At 38.9% G+C, this 14,287-nt stretch overlaps 1 protein-coding gene across 5 annotated transcripts in view; it reads left to right on the top strand.

The window, feature by feature from the left end:
• The window catches only part of PIP5K1B (phosphatidylinositol-4-phosphate 5-kinase type 1 beta), a 321,872-nt gene that overhangs the window by 245,962 nt on the left and 61,623 nt on the right, over positions 1-14,287 (top strand). The gene's annotated exons all lie outside the window — the stretch shown is intronic.

The raw sequence follows: 14,287 nt of genomic DNA, 5'->3' as shown, positions 1-14,287 counted from the left end.
TGGTTGTATCAATTTCCATTCCCACCAACAGTGCAAGAGGGTTCCCTTTTCTGCACACCCTCTCCAGCATTTACTGTTTATAGATTTTCTGATGATGGCCATTCTGACTGGTGTGAGGTGATACCTCATTGTAGTTTTGATTTGCATTTCTCTAATGATTAGTGATGTTGAGCATCCTTTCATGTGTTTGTTGGCAATCTGTATATCTTCTTTGAAGAAATGTCTATTTAGGTCTTCTGCCCATTTTTGGATTGGGTTGTTTGTTTTTTTGATATTGAGCTGCATGAGTTGCTTATAAATTTTGGAGATTAATCCTTTGTCAGTTGCTTCATTGGCAAATATTTTCATCCATTCTGAGGGTTGTCTTTTTGTCTTGTTTATGGTTTCCTTTGCTGTGCAAAAGCTTTTAAGTTTCATTAGGTCCCATTTGTTTATTTTTGTTTTTATTTCCATTTCTCTAGGAAGTGGGTCAAAAAGGATCTTGCTGTGATTTATGTCACAGTGTGTTCTGCCTGTGTTTTCCTCTAATAGTTTTATAGTGTCTGGCATTACACTTAGGTCTTTAATCCATTTTGAGTTTATTTTTGTGTATGGTGTTAGGGAGTGTTCTAATTTCATTCTTTTACATGTAGCTGTCCAGTTTTCCCAGTACCACTTATTGAAGAGACTGTCACAAAAGGGGCTTTGCCATTATGACTGAGTTAAAGGTCTGGAGATGGGAGGAGTATCCTGAATTATGCAGATAGGCCCAGTGTAATCACAGGGTCCTTGTCAGAGGAAGTCAGGAAGATTAGAGTCAGAGAAGGAGATGTGATGGCAGAAGCAGAGGTCAGAGAGAGAAAAGATTTGAAGATGCTACACTGTTGGCTTTGAAGGTGGAGGGCGGGGCATGAGTCAAGGAATGCAGGCAGAGTCTAAATGCCAAAACAGGCAAGGAAACAGATTCTCCCTTAGAGCATCCACAAAGGAACACAGTTCTTCCAACCTCTTGAATATAGGACTCCTAACTGCCAGAGCTATAAAATAATAAATTGGTCTTATTTTAAGACATTAAGCTTATGACAATTTGTCACAGCAGCAATAGGAAACTAATACAGGGACTCTCAAACATTTAAAGTGAATTTGAATATTGGGGAGGGGTACTGAAGTTTCTTAGATAGAAAGTTAATTTGTTATTATTATTTTTTTAACAAAATATTCTCAAACATTGGTTCTCGTAATAGAAAGTACCTCTACAAAGAGGTCACAACGTTGTGGGATTAGCTATTTTTTCTGTTTATATATGTACTTTCGTAACTAGCTTCAATTACAGGTCAGGGATAACTATGTATACGTTGTCAAAAATTATCTGTTAAATGTTGAACTGGTTCTTGTCATAATTCAGCTCTCAAGAATCAAGATCAAATTTGTGCAGGTGAAATGTTTTTTATACTGTAAGTCATTTCCCCCTCCACCCTAGCAACTTGGTTCACTTCCAGAAAGAGGACTCAATATGGGAGATTCATTTTTAATGTGTGCATATTTATAAATTCTAGCTTGGTCTTTTGGCAAGTTAAGTTTTGGTAGTTGGAGGTTCTAGAAATTCTCTTTGTTGCTGTTCCCTTCTCTCTTGGCTAGATACAGGTTAGGTGGTAGCAGGTGAGACAGCCCATCTAGGTCTAGAGAAAAGGAGCAAATGACAAGGTGAATCACAAATCTTGGCTGGGCTTCTGTTTGGATAGCTCTGCTGTAGGACCAACAAATAAGGCTCCATTGTAAATCATTCAACTCCCCTGAACTGTAAAAGTAATTTGGTTGGCTTCCTCAAATTAGAAGAATTTAACGTGACTTATACCTAAAACGAATGTGTACCTTGAATGTTCAAGTTTGTTATGTAAATTTGTCAAGCAACAGTTTTTCCTATCTGTACGGTACAGCTGAAGGCGGTTGTTTTGCTCTCAAATATAAATAGCAGCTCGAAAGATGGCTGGAAAGTTGCAGGAAATGCTTTGCAAGGTCAAAAACAATTCTCATGTGAAGCTGCGGTGGTTTCTTACCATTTGCTACTGTTCTCATTATCAGGGCAGATAGTTGGATATGTAATAAATTATTTACTAGAATTTTCAGCACAAAAATAAAAGGGTTTTGTTTGTTTGTTTTTGGTGGCAGTGGTTTTGACTAAGTATTCAGTCTCTTGGCCAGAGGTATTCAACTCTTGGGTATTCATAAGGTTCCTTCAGAATCTGAATCAGAGTTCCTTCTGACTCCCAATCCTTTCTGGCCAGCTTGGGAGCAAGCTACCTCTGCATGCTCCAGGGCTGTGGTATAACTCTTGGTACTTTTATTTATGCTGACAGTGGTTAACATGTATATTTAGATGGGAAAAGCATCAGTGTTATCTATGATATTTCTGCCCCCCCTTTTTTTTTTGAAGAGAATTGTTTGAAATAAATCTTCTGTGGCATTGTATCTCCAAATTGCGATTTGATATCTCATATTTAGCTATCCATCCGGGTTCAGTTGCAAAAACAAGAAGCCACTCTATCTTAAGCAGAAAGGGATTTGTTACAGGGAATTCACAAAGTCTTTAAAAAGGCTTGGGAAGTGGGCTCTGGGCTGAACATCAGAAAACCACGCCAGCTACATACCACTGAGCTGGCCCACCGGCAGCCTTTGTCACAGTCACGTGGGTGTTCTTCCAAAGGAATGCAAGCCAAAGAAAAGCATGTTGTGAACCTAGAATTTTTTTTTTTCTAGAGTGCTATACAATTTATTTATTTATTTATTTACTTACTTACTTATTTATTATGTTGTCTAGTTTACATATGTTAGTGTATATATATGTGAATCCCAATCTCCCAGTTCATCCACCACCACCCCCCGCCCTCTTTCCCCCCTTGGTGTCCATACATTTTTTCTCAACATCTGTGTCTCTATTTCTGCCTTGCAAACCAGTTCATCTGTACCATTTCTCTAGATTCCACATATATGCATTAATATATGATATTTGTTTTTCTCTTTCTGACTTACTTCACTCCGTATGACAGTCTTTAGGTCCATCTACGTCTCTACAAATGACCCAGTTTCGTTGCTTTCTATGGCTGAGTAATATTCCATTGTATGTATGTACCACTTCTTCTTTATCCATTCATCTGTCGATGGGCATTTAGGTTGCTTCCATGACCTGGCTATTGTAAATAGTGCTGCAGTGAACATTGGGGTGCATGTGTCTTTTTGAACTATGGTTTTCTCTGGGAATATGCCCAGTAGTGGGATTGCTGGGTCATATGGTAATTCTATTTTTAGTTTTTTAAGGACCCTCCATACTGGCTGTATCAATTTACATTCCCACCAACAGTGCAAGAGGGTTCCCTTTTCTCCACACCCTCTCCAGCATTTGTTGTTTGTAGATTTTCTGATGATGCCCATTCTAACTGGTGTGAGGTAATACCTTATTGTAGTTTTGATTTGCATTTCTCTAATAATTAGTGATGTTGAGCAGCTTTTCATGTGCCTCTTGGCCATCTGTATGTCTTCTTTGGATAAATGTCTATTTAGATCTTCTGCCCATTTTTTAATTGGGTTGTTTGTTTTTTTAATATTGAGCTGCATGACCTGTTTATATATTTTGGAGAGTAATTCTTTGTCCATTGATTCATTTGCAAATATTTTCACCCATTCTGAGGGTTGTCTTTTTGTCCTGTTTATGGTTTCCTTTGCTGTGCAAAAGCTTTTAAGTTTCATTAGGTCCCATATGTTTTTTGGGTTTTTTTCCATTACTCTAGGAGGTGGGTAGAAAAGATCTTGCTGTGATTTATGTCAAAGAGTGTTCTTCCTGTGTTTTCCTCTAAGAGTTTTATAGTGCCTGGTCTTACATTTACATCTTTAATCCATATTGTGTTTATTTTTGTGTATGGTGTTAGGGAATGTTGTGATTTCATTCTTTTACATGTAGCTGTCCAGTTTTCCCAGCACCACTTATTGAAGAGACTGTCGTTTCTCCATTTTGTTTCCTTGCCTCCTTTGTCATATATTAGTTGACCATAGATGTGTGGGTTTATCTCTGGGCTTTCTATCCTGTTCCATTGATCTATATTTGTTTTTGTGCCAGTACCATATTGTCTTGATTACCGTAGCTTTGTAGTATAATCTGAAGTCAGGGAGTCTGATTCTTCCAGCTCCGTTTTTTTCCCTCAAGATTGCTTTGGTTATTCGGGGTCTTTTGTGTCTCCATACAAATTTTAAGATTTTTTGTTCTACTTCTGTAAAAAATGCCACTGGTAATTTGATAGGGATTGCGTTGAATCTGTAGATTGCTTTGGGAGGTATAGTCATTTTCACAATATTGATTCTTCCAATCCAAGAACATGGTGTATCTCTCCATCTATTTGTGTCATGTTCGATTTCTTTCATCATCAGACAGGTCTTTTGTCTCCTTAGGTAGGTTTATTTATAGGTATTTTATTCTTTTTGTTGCCATGGTGAATTGGATTGTTTCCTTAATCTCTCATTCTGATCTTTCATTGTTAGTGTATAGGAATGCAAGAGATTTCTGTGCATTAATTTTGTACCTTGCAACTTTATCAAATTCATTGATTAGCTCTAGTAGTTTTCTTGTGGCATCTTTAGGATTATCTATGCATAGTATCATGTCATCTGCGAACAGTGACAATTTTACTTCTTCTTTTCCAATTTGTATTCCTTTTATTTCTTTTTCTTCTCTGATTGCCATGGCTAGGACTTCCAAAACTATGTTGAATAATAGTGGCGAGAGTGGACATCCTTGTCTTGTTCCTGATCTAAGAGGAAATGCTTTCAGTTTTTCACCATTGAGAATGATGTTAGCTGTGGGTTTGTCATATATGGCCTTTAGTATATTGAGGTACGTTCCCTCTATGCCCATTTTCTGGAGAGTGTTTATCATAAATCAGTGTTGAATTTTGTCAGAAGCTTTTTCTGTATCTATTTAGACGATCATATGGTTTTCATTCTTCAATTTGTTAATATGGTGTATCACATTGATTGCATATACTGAGAATCCATGCATCCCTGGGATAAGTCCCACTTGATCATGGTGTATGATCCTTTTCATGTATTGTTGGATTCTGTTTGCTAGTATTTTGTTGAGGATTTTTGCATGTATATTCATCAGTGATATTGGTATGTAATTTTCTTTTTTTTTTTTTTTTGTGGTACGCGGGCCTCTCACTGTTGTGGCCTCTCCCATTGCAGAGCACAGGCTCCGGACACACAGGCTCAACGGCCATGGCTCACAGGCCCAGCCACTCTGCGGCATGTGGGATCTTCCCAGATCGGGGCACGAACCCATGTCCCCTGTATCGGCAGGCAGACTCTCAACCACTGTGCCATCAGGGAAGCCCTAATTTTCTTTTTTTGTAGTATCTTTGTCTGGTTTTGGTGTCAGGGTGATGGTGGCCTTGAGAATGAGGTTGGGAGTGTTCCTTACTCTGCAGTTTTTGGAAGAGTTTGAGAAGGATGGGTGTTAGCTCTTCTCTAAATGTTTGATAGACTTCACCTGTGAAGCCATCTGGTCCTGGACTTTTGTGTGTTGGAAGATTTTTTATCACAGTTTCAGTTTCATTACTTGTGATTGGTCTGTTCATATTTTCTATTTCTTCCTGGTTCAGTCTTGGAAGGTTATACCTTTCTAAGAATTTGTCCGTTTCTTCCAGGTTGTCCATTTTATTGGTATAGAGTTGCTTGTAGTAGTCTCTTAGGATGCTTTCTATTTCTGCATTGTCCATTGTAACTTGTCATTTTTCATTTCTAATTTTATTGATTTGAGTCTTCTTCCTCTTTTTCTTGATGAGTCTGGCTAAAGGTTTATCAATTTTGTTTATCTTCTCAAACAACCAGCTTTTAGTTTTATTGGTCTTTGCTATTGTTTTGTTTCTATTTCATTTATTTCTGCTCTGATCTTTATCATTTCTTTCCTTCTACTAACTTTGGGTTTTGTTTGTACTTCTTATTGTAGTTCCTTTAGGTGTAAGGTTAGATTGTTTATTTGAGATTTTTCTTGTTTCTTGAGGTAGGCTTGTATAGCTATAAACTTCCCTCTTAGAACTGCTTTTGCTGCATCCTATAGGTTTTGGATCGTTGTGTTTTCATTGTCATTTGTCTCTAGGTATTTTTAATTTCCTCTTTGATGTCTTCAGTGATCTCTTGGTTATTTAATAACTTATTGTTTAGCCTCCATGTGTTTGTGTTTTGTATGTTTTTTTCCCTGTAATTGATTTCTAATCTCATAGTGTTTTGGTCAGAAAAGATGCTTGATATGATTTCAATTTTCCTAAATTTACCAAGGCTTGATTTGTGACCCAAGATGTGATCTATCCTGGAGAATGTTCTGTGCACACTTGAGAAGAAAGTGTAATCTGCTGTTTTGGGATGGAATGTCCTATAAATATCAATTAAATCTATCTGGTCTATTGTGTCATTTAAAGCTTGTGTTTCCATATTAATTTTCTGTTTGGATGATCTGCCCATTGGTGTAAGTGAGGTGTTAAAGTCCCCCACTGTTACTGTGTTACTCTCGATTTCTTGTTTTATAGTTGCTAGCAGTTGCCTTATGTATTGAGGTGCTCCTATGTTGGGTGCATATATATTTATAATTGTTATATCTTCTTCTTGGATTGATCCTTTGATCATTATGTAGTGTCCTTCCTTGTCTCTTGTAACATTGTTTATTTTACAGTCTATTTTATCTGATATGAGTATTGCTACTCCAGCTATCTTTTGATTTCTATTTGCATGGAATACCTTCCTCCATCCCCTCACTTTCAGTCTGTATGTGTCCCTAGGTCTGAAGTGGGTCTCTTGTAGACAGCATATATGTGGGTCTTGTTTTTGTATCCATTCAGCAAGCCTGTGTCTTTTGGTTGGAGCATTTAATCCATTTACATTTAAAGTAATTATTGATATGTATATTCATATTACCATTTTCTTAATTGTTTTGGGTTTGTTTTTGTAGGTCCTTTTCTTCTTTTGTGTTTCCCACTTAGAGAAGTTCCTTTAGCATTTGTTGTAGAGCTGGTTTGGTGGTGCTGAATTCTCTTAGCTTTTGCTTGTCTCTAAGGCTTTTGATTTCTCTGTTGAATCTGAATGAGATCCTTGCCAGGTAGAGTAATCTTGGTTGTAGGTTCTTCCCTTTTATCACTTTAAATATATCATTCCACTCCCTTCTGGCTTGTAGAGTTTCTGCTGAGAAATCAGCTGTAACCTTATGGGAGTTCCCTTGTATGTTATTTGTCATTTTTCCCTTGTTGCTTTTAATAATTTTTCTTTGTCTTTAATTTTTGTCAGTTTGATTACTATGTGTCTTTGTGTGTTTCTCCTTGGGTTTATCCTGCCTGGGACTGTCTTCAATTCCTGGACTTGGGTGGCTACTTCCTTTCCCTTGTCAGGGAAGTTTTCAACTATAATCTCTTCCTGTATTTTCTCAGTTCCTTTCTCTCTCTCTTCTCCTTTTTGGACCCCTATAATTTGACTGTTGGTGCATTTAATGTTGTTCCAGAGGGCGCTTAGGCTGTCTTCATTTGTTTTCATTCTTTTTTCTTTCTTCTGTTCTGAGGCAGTGATTTCCACCATCTGTCTTCCAGGTCACTTATCCATTCTTCTGCCTCAGTTATTCTGCTATTGATTCCTTCTAGTGTATTTTTCACTTCAGTTATTGTATTGTTCATCTCTGTTTGTTTGTTCTTTAATTCTTCTAGGTCTTTGTTAAACATTTCTTGCATCTTCTCTATCTTTGCCTTCATTCTTTTTCTGAGTTCCTGGATCATCTTCACTATCATTATTCTGAATTGTTTTTCTGGAAGGTTGCCTATCTCCACTTCATTTAGTTGTTTTTCTGGTGGTTTATCTTGTTCCTTCATCTGGTACGTAGTCTTCTGCCTTTTCATTTTGTCTGTCTTTCGGTGAATGTGGTTTTCATTCCACAAGCTGCAGGATTGTAGTTCTTTTTGCTTCTGCTGTCTGCCCTCTGGAGTGAACCTAGAATGCTTTAAAAGAAACTAACATTTTAAAATCATATTGTTTCACTACAATGCCCAGATCCTTTTGAAAAATCACTAGCTTTGGCACCACTTGGCTCCATTGCTTCCTGGCATTTATCTGCCGGAGGGGAGAAGCATGGACCCTCCAGGTCAGCAACCTCTGCTTTGTTCACCTCTGCTCTTGCCTGCCTGCTCCTGTGGGCATTTGTGCTTTTACTTGATGTATAAGAGAAGCCAAAGACATGCCTTGGATCTTAATGACTGCCTTATGGAAATCATAAGGAAAAGGTGCGAAAAAGGCACAGACGTGCTAAAGAACCCTGAAGAGAAGTTATGGCAAGCGAACCCCTGGGAATCCATATCCCTCCTTCCCTCCCCACCATACCCACCCCTAATTATTCAACAGGAAAACCTTACCAGCAAACTGAAAAGAAGTTGTCATATTTTGTTCCTATCATTTTTTCCTTTAGAGCCCTCCTAGTCCTACGTGGTATCTCTTGAGGTAATACATAGACAATATTCTAAGTCTCATGTGGCCTGCTAAGGTTTAAGACCTAATCCAGATAACCTGGAAAGAAAACTGATGTTATAATTCACGTGTTAGGTTTTTCTCTTTCTTTATCTATGAATCATTTTTCTGTTAAGGCAGAGTGGTCTGTTTTCCCACTTTGCATTATACTAAACATATCTGCACTTAAATACGCTGTAGATACTTCAGCTAGTGGTTGTCATTCTGTCAGTCTTTTCAGAATCCTTAAGTTTGAAAAGTGTCAGTTAGTGCCTGGATGTCTCCACACCTAAATTATATACCGCAATGGGAAGCTGCTGTCTCTTAGAATTATTCCTTTTTTAAAATGATTATTGTTTGTGACTTCAAAAACCCCAATTGCAATTTATTCTTTTTTTTTTTTTTTTAAGCGTACTCCAAAAATTGACTAGGAAGCAAAGAAAAAAATAGTATCATTTTTTAAAGTATATATTTGACCTGTTTACTGGGGGTACATATTTTCAAGTTCTGCTCAACAGTCCTATGTTAGAGCATGCAATTCACAGGAATAAAAAGAAACTATTGTGGATTCTTGCTTCCCAGTCAGATAGTGGGATTTATATTCTGAAGTTTTTATTCTTAAATTTTTCTTTCCTAATAATAATTCTGTCCTTTGAAAGGAGGTATAAATTGAGCACTAAGAAATGCAGAGACAAATGTGTTTTATCTCAAAGTTAAGAACAAGTTAGTTTAATGTTGTGGAAATTGGTTACACACATGAATATTAATTCTTTTTTGTGATTTCCTGAACAGTTGATAGCAAAGCTGAAGCTTTGATTATGCATAAGGATAGAAAACCCTACTGCATTCCAATATATTTGTCCTTTCCCCGTCAAAGATGCCTTTTCCAACATCACCACTCTGTCTAGTCTCATGTTTTGCTAGTGGCTATTTCTAATAGTTGACTCATCCTGAAGACATTTGGTGTATTGTGAGAAGGGCAGATAGGTCAGAGGAAAACCACTGATCATTTGCCCATAGAGGGACAGCTGACAAAGGCTCCCTAAATGATGGGTCCAACATTCTAGACCTCAGAGGCTGCCTCAGTGGTTCCAAGCAAAGTTCTGTGCTGCTTTCTTCCTGCCTGTAGAATATGGCAAACCTAGGAGAGGGTGGAACCATCGCCTCCAGCTAAAAGTACCTCCCCACAAATCGCTTACCACTCAAAGTTAAAGACATACAAGTAGAGCCATCCCAAAGAATATTAGAGACCCATTATCTTACAGATGTGTCTAAAAGATGAGGAAAGAGAAATGCAGAGACATGCATTATGTGACATGTCCAAGGTCATATAGCCTGCTAATAGGATTTAAACTGTCACACAGGTCTCTGGGGTCCAAGCCTCATGTTCTTTCCACTGTACCACCCCTTTCATCATGGTCTCCAAAGACTTCTGGTCTTATCCTTGATGTGTGTGTTATGCACAGATGATCAATTGGTTGATTTTTTTCCTAACGTGAATTCTGGCCCTGTGTTTGAGCCGTTTTTTGCTGCTTAATAACTATAGTATTTCCAGTAGGCAAAGTGCTGTGCTTATGTTAACATCTACCTATGATGTTTATTCTAGGAGTCATTGGGCTAAGTTTGCTTACTAAAAACGTGGTAGCTATGGGAACTTCTCTATCATAGTACTAGTCATACTTCAAATCGCCAATAATAATCCAATAACAACTACAAAAACAGCTAATTATTGGACCTTAGTAAGGGTCTGTGTTAAGTTCTTAACATGGGATCAAGTCACTCAATTCTCACAGCAACCCTATAAGGTCATTATCTTCGTTATCTCCAGTTTACGGATGGGAGTTGCTTAGCAACATTAGCTAACTTTCCTGAGGTCAGATGGCTAAAAAGTACAGCCATGATTTCCATGCACAGCATTGACAGAGAATATCAGGCACGAGCCTGAGCCATTCAACAGCTGCCCTCGTCCATATCATCACGTCTCAGACAAGATGGCTTTTAGATGATGCTTTTAATGGAAGTTCAGTAACATCCACACAAGTTCTCTTCTTTCTTACCCATTTTGCCTTTTCTTTTTCCATGTGATTTTGAGTAAAGGTTTTTCATTTCAAAGATGTTAGATTCTTAGTGTTCAAACGCTAAAAATATGACATATTAAGTTAAATTCATAAGAAACCTAAAATAACTATTTCCTTACGTTTTTATTTTCCAACTCTACAGGTTGACTCCAAATTGTTACATGATCATTGAGAAGAGACTTATTTTTAAATTGAAATATAGTTGATTTGTAATTCTATATTAGTTTCAGGTGTACTACATAGTGATTCAGTATTTTTATAGATTATACTCCATTCAAAGTTATTATAAAATATTAGCCAGGGCTTCTCTGGTGGCGCAGTGATTGAGAGTCTGCCTGCCAATTCAGGGGACACAGGTTCGTACCCCGGCCTGGGAGGATCCCACATGCCGCGGAGCGGCTGGGCCCGTGAGCCATGGCCGCTGAGCCCGCGCGTCCGGAGCCTGTGCTCCGCAATGGGAGAGGCCACAGCGGTGAGAGACCCGACTACCGCAAAAAAAAAAAAAAAAAAATATTAGGCAGATTGTGCTGTACAATATAACCTTGTTGCTTATTTATTTTCTACATGGTAGTTTGTATCTCTTAATCTCCTGCCCCTATCTTGCCCCTCCCCCCTTCCTTCTCCCCACTGGTAATCACTAGTTTGTTCTCTGTATCTGTGAATATGTTTCTGTTTTTGTATATTCATTCGTTTGTTTTATTTTTTAGATTTCACATGTAAGTGATAACGTACAGTATTTGTCTTTCTCTGACTTATTTCGCTAGGCATAATACCCTCTACGTAATACCCATTACATCGTTGTAAATGGCAGAACTTCATCGAGAAGAGACTTTTGTTAGGTATGTTGTTGCTTGATTTAGGAAATCCCATATCCTCTGTTGACATAGTAAGGTTAAAAGGAAGCTTCATTACTTACAAAATGAAGGGAGAAGAAAGTTGGGTGCAAGAACTTGCTAGTAATTCCAGTTCTCTAACCATAACCTCCAGGGAGGACCAGCACGTGCCTGCTGTCTGTGCTGTGGCCACGGCAGCTCCCTGCCATACCCAGATGCCAGCTGGGGGCTCTGCCAGCCCCTTGGAAGGTGTCTGCAACCCTCCTGTTGATGCTGAATTTTGAACCTGACCTCTCCAGACTCTGTGCTTTTATGCTTCTTCTTCTGAATACTCCTACCTGCAGACAGACCTCCTTGACCCCTCCAGCCCCGGCCAGGTTTTTCTCTTTCACTTTCACTATTATAAATCATCAGTTAGGGCATTAGTCCTCAAACTGCCACTTCTAGCTATCGAACATTGGGCAAGTCACTTTACCTTTGTGTGCCTCCGTTCTTCATTTATAAAATACGGATTATGATGCTACTGCCCCAGAGCGTTGTTAGAAAGATTAAATGAAATAATAATTAGAAAGCACTTATGCCTCTTGGCACATAGTAAGCAGCCTCAAAACACTTGTTAAAATAATCAAGTGATTCCAGACCCTAACACGTTGCAGCGTCCCCGTAAGTCCCACTGTTAGGGGCAAGATATAGTTGTTTTTGGCAAAAAGCCCTCATGGAGTACTTTATTAGTCAGAGTTCTGTCAAGGAAACAGAAAACACATTTGGAACTTCAAAGAATTCAGGCAAGGGAATTGGTTACAGAGCATGGGAGGCTGGAAGAGTGAAAGGAGGGAGTTGCAGAAACCCAGGTAAGTAACTAATTGCAGGAGGCAGCTCCTAGCAGGAGCCCTACCATGTCACCAGAACCTAGACTCATGAAGGAGGGCCCCACGTGGGGACCAGATGCCCCCTTAGGAGCAGGGACAATGGAGGAGGACGTCACCTAAAGAGCTGGGATAGTGGCAGGGACAAAACCGGCTCCAAAGACATCGTAAAAAGAAGGAAGGGAAAAAAATAAGGGAAGAGACCCTTCTCTCTTCCGCCCACCCCGCTTCCTGACAGTGTCCTCAACTGGCAGAACCTGTCCAAGGAGACTGAGGAATGTGGTTTGCCCAGCATTGCAAAGGAGACTTGAGTCAGCATATAAATAACAACCAGAGCACACAGAGCAAAAACTTAGATAGAAGTAAGGTCTTTCGCAGAAAAGAATTACAAAGATCAAAGCTTCGCAGAGATGGTGTGTGCGTGCAAGAGCAAGAATCGGTCTAGACTCTTATAAAAGGAATCATAGAGTCAATTTAGTAGTATGCCAAGGTAATAATGGAATGTAAGGTAGCCGTAATTTTTTTCAATACTGCGTGCAATTAGAGACTCTGATATTTACCAACAAGTCTGTCTGACAGCCAATAACACTTTCCCTGGTACTGCGCTAGAGTAGATGCTGGTTATAAATATTCATAGAAATGTCTTAGCTAATTCCAGGCACATGGGATAGATAAAAAGGTTCTTCAGCTCAAGAATTCCACAAAGAGGTTTGTAAGCCTGGGGAATCCAGGTGACAGAGCAGCTGATATAATTTGGAGGCAAGATAGCCATCACCCATGCCCTAACAAAGCACTTTATTGCCAAGACCCCAGCCTACCCCATCTCATCAACTGAATAAAACTCAGTTCAGAGCAAACACACTTTTGGCTGGTGGAGAGATGTGGTGTCACTTCCATTCTCCTTAGAGTGAAGAGAAGGATTTAGTCAACTTTTTTCTCGTGTCAGGAAACTAGGTCACCGAGAAAATGATGATACGTGTTTGGGGGAGAGTAACACTCCCAGAATCCTGAAGCAGAAGGCTGCTTTGTTACCCAGCCTCCCAAGAGAAGAATATCTCATTTTAGAAATTAGGACCTTTTTAGGCATGCTGGGACTACAGGCGAACCTAAGAGCCGTGTCATATCTTTCTCCAGTTGTGACTGGGGCACCTGCAGGGAAAATTGGAGCCTGATAGCAGCTTCATTATATGCCTGTTAGTTTAGCTTCCCCTCCTCAAACCCAGGCCTTTTTTTTGGCAAAAAAGAAACCAGATTTACATCATATAGTCTACACCTGGATCCTGAGTTTGATTTTGATTCTCCGATACACCTAATATACACAAAGTAACAAACCTCATTTTTTCCAAGGCTAGCGGGAAGTTGATCCCCAGCATCCTGTGTTAAATCCTTCTGTTATGTGTGGAATTATCTCCACAGTAGCCAGCTTCATCTCCCTGTAACTTAGATGACTTGTGCTTTGGGGTAAAGATTTCACCCTGGAAGTCCACAAATGTAAACCTGCTGCTGAGGACTCATTAATTGTGGAGAAACTAACGGACCTCCCCGCCCCACCACTGGCTGACTAAACACGTCTACACAGCCCCCTTAAGCTCATGATAGTCTGGGTGACAGGAGAATTAGGTAAGTAATGAGGGAATTAGGAGACAATGATAAAATGTCAAATCAGAGTAATATTAATCCAAAATGTAATTATTTAATAACCTGCTTTCAAGGATAAAGTAATAAAGATGAAATATATCATGATGTAAAGGAGCTCATTACTTTTCTGGCCAGCCATATTAAAAATTAGTGTTTGGAAGGTCACAGAAGACCTTAAAAACAACCAGACTTGTTTTCTCAACAAAGGATTTGGCTAAAATGAAAATTCATCCTGATGGCTACTGGAGAAAATATGTGTTAGTTTCTCTGTCTTTTCTTTTGTTTGTTTCTCATCACACTGGAAGAATACTTTTGAGTATTTAAGCACTAATGTCTGGGAAAAGGTGTTTTATCCTTTATTTATATGTAA

The sequence above is a fragment of the Aethalodelphis obliquidens genome, unplaced genomic scaffold (assembly GCF_003676395.1).
Source record: "Aethalodelphis obliquidens isolate GAN/ISIS:26980383/991018 unplaced genomic scaffold, ASM367639v1 scaffold7, whole genome shotgun sequence".
Taxonomy (NCBI): domain Eukaryota; kingdom Metazoa; phylum Chordata; class Mammalia; order Artiodactyla; family Delphinidae; genus Aethalodelphis; species Aethalodelphis obliquidens.
The sequence above is the reverse complement of the archived record's forward strand: the minus strand, read 5'-3'. Positions and strand labels throughout refer to the sequence as shown.